Below are 2,471 nucleotides of genomic sequence, written 5' to 3'. Positions count from 1 at the left end.
GAATTCCCGTTCGAAGGATTAAAAGCTGGTCTAGAAACAATTTAAGTGGAGCCGTCATGCTTTTTGTTTGCTAGAAATCAGTAGGTTGTTGTGGTGGAGTCATCCTTGTTTGTGTTTGCATAGAACATCCCTTCCTTTTTAGGAATTTTCTTTTTAATTTTCTTTTTCTAGTGTATGCCCGAAGTTTTTAAACGGGCTTGGAAAAGAAACACTCTAGGTCATTTGATTAGTGACAAACCTAGTAGTTCTTCTTGTGAAGGCGGGGAACTCGAAGACTCTTCTTTTGAGAGCCCCGTTTTTGGAAACTTCAGTTTTGAGAATCTGTCTCTTCGTGAGGAAAGTACCCCTAGTACTCCTAGTCCTTTGGTAGTGCCAGAAATGACAACTTTGAAAGCTTTGCTAAACCCAACAAGGACCTCTCGTCCGTCTTGTATCAAGTTAGCTGAAACCGAGGCAAATTATGAACTGAAACCTGGGACTTTACAGATGCTCCCAATGTTTTTAGGGAAGGAGAATGAGAACCCCTATTTTCATGTTAGGAATTTGAGGAAGTTTGTAGTACTCTGAAAATTAAAAACCTAAGTGATGATGCGTTGAAACTTAGGTTATTCCCCTTTTCCTTAAAAGATAAAGCCAAATCTTGGCTGTATAGTTTGGACTCTGAGTCAATTGAAACCTATGACCAACTTACTTCTGCCTTTATACATAAGTTTTTCCCAAGGCATAAAACATCGTCTATTAGGACACAAATATGTACTTTTGCCCAACAAGAGGGAGAATCTTTATATAGGTACTTAGAAAGGTTCAATGACTTGATATCTCAATGTCCTCATCATGGTTTGGAGAAGGTTAGGTTAGTTCAGATCCTACGAGGGTTTAGATTATTCAACAACAACCATGGTTGAGTCCTTATGCACAGGTGGGTTTGAGAATAAAACTGTTGATGAAGCGATGACATTTTTGAATGAAATCGCCGATAAGACCCAACAATGGGAAAATAGTAGGGAACCCCAGAAAACAATTCTTCTAAGTAGAGGAAATGTTAATAGGGTAGAAGGATCTTATGAGTCAGATGCCAAAATAGAGCTATAGCCAAAAGGTTAGAGCCTTAGAATTAGGTCATTCTAGTGGTAGTGGAAGAAATGAGCCTTTTTGGGAAGGCCATGTGTTGAAGAGCAAGCCAATGCTCTTTATAACAACACTAGGTTTGATAACCGACAGAAGTTTGACCCATATTCAGAAACCTATAACCCTGGCTGGAGAAACCATCCAAACCTTTCTTGGTCCAAGGGCCAGAATCAAGGTCAGTCTAGTAACTCAGGTTCCCCCAGGTTTTGGCTATACTAAGAATCCTTCAGCTCCGGCACAGTTTCAGAACCCTTCGGATAAGATTATGAGTTTAGAAGAGTCTCTTGCTTTGTTAACTCGTAACACTGTGCAGTTTCAGCAATCTGTTGCTCAAGGTTTAGAAGAAAATAAGAGAATAGGTCAGGCTAACTCTCAGGCTATTTCCGAGTTGAAAACCCAGGTTAGTCAGATAAATGAGTCTTTAAGAGAAAGAGGTAAGTTTCCTAGTCAGACTCAACCCAACCCTAGAGGAATTAATGAAATAGGTGAAAGACCATCTGATCATGTGAATGCTATTAAAACCCTTAGGAGTGGTAGAGTGATAGACAACAAGGTTTCCATGCCTGATAGTGAACATGTGTAGTTCACCCTTCTGAACCAGAAACTGAGGAGACTGATAGAGTCTCTAAAGAGACCAATGAGGGTCATATTGAGCCCGACTTTGTCCCTAGAGCCCCATTCCACAGCTGCTAGTTCCAACTAAGAGGGAGTCCAATTTTAATGATATATTGGAGGTTTTTAAGCAGGTAACTATCAACCTTCCACTACTAGATGCAATTAAGCAGATTCCCTCTTATGCCAAGTTTCTCAAGGATATGTGTACGCGAAAGCGAAAGCTTAATGTCCAGAAGAAAGCCTTTCTAGCTAGTCAGGTGAGTTCTATTATTCAGAATACCACTACTCCTAAGTATAAAGACCCAGGGTCCCCTACCATTTCTTGCACAATAGGTAAATACCGTGTTGAGAAAGCGTTGCTTGACTTAGGAGCTAGTGTGAACTTACTACCATATCATGTGTACCTTAAGCTAGGACTTGGTGAGATGAAACCTACCCAGATGACACTTCAGTTAGCTGATAGGTCCGTTAAAATTCCTCGTGGTGTGATCGAGGATGTTCTCATAGAGGTTGACAAGTTTATTTATCCAGTGGATTTTGTTATCCTAGATACCCAACCTGTCCCTGACCCAGAGAACCAGATACCGGTAATTTTAGGTCGCCCGTTTTTAGCTACATCCAATGCGATCATTAACTGTCGAAATGGTATTATGAAATTGTCTTTTGGTAATATGACTATTGAGCTGAACATTTTTAATATTAGTAAGACCCTCTGAACTAGATGACTC

The sequence above is a fragment of the Papaver somniferum genome, chromosome 6 (genome assembly GCF_003573695.1).
Source record: "Papaver somniferum cultivar HN1 chromosome 6, ASM357369v1, whole genome shotgun sequence".
Taxonomy (NCBI): domain Eukaryota; kingdom Viridiplantae; phylum Streptophyta; class Magnoliopsida; order Ranunculales; family Papaveraceae; genus Papaver; species Papaver somniferum.
The sequence above is the reverse complement of the archived record's forward strand: the minus strand, read 5'-3'. Positions refer to the sequence as shown.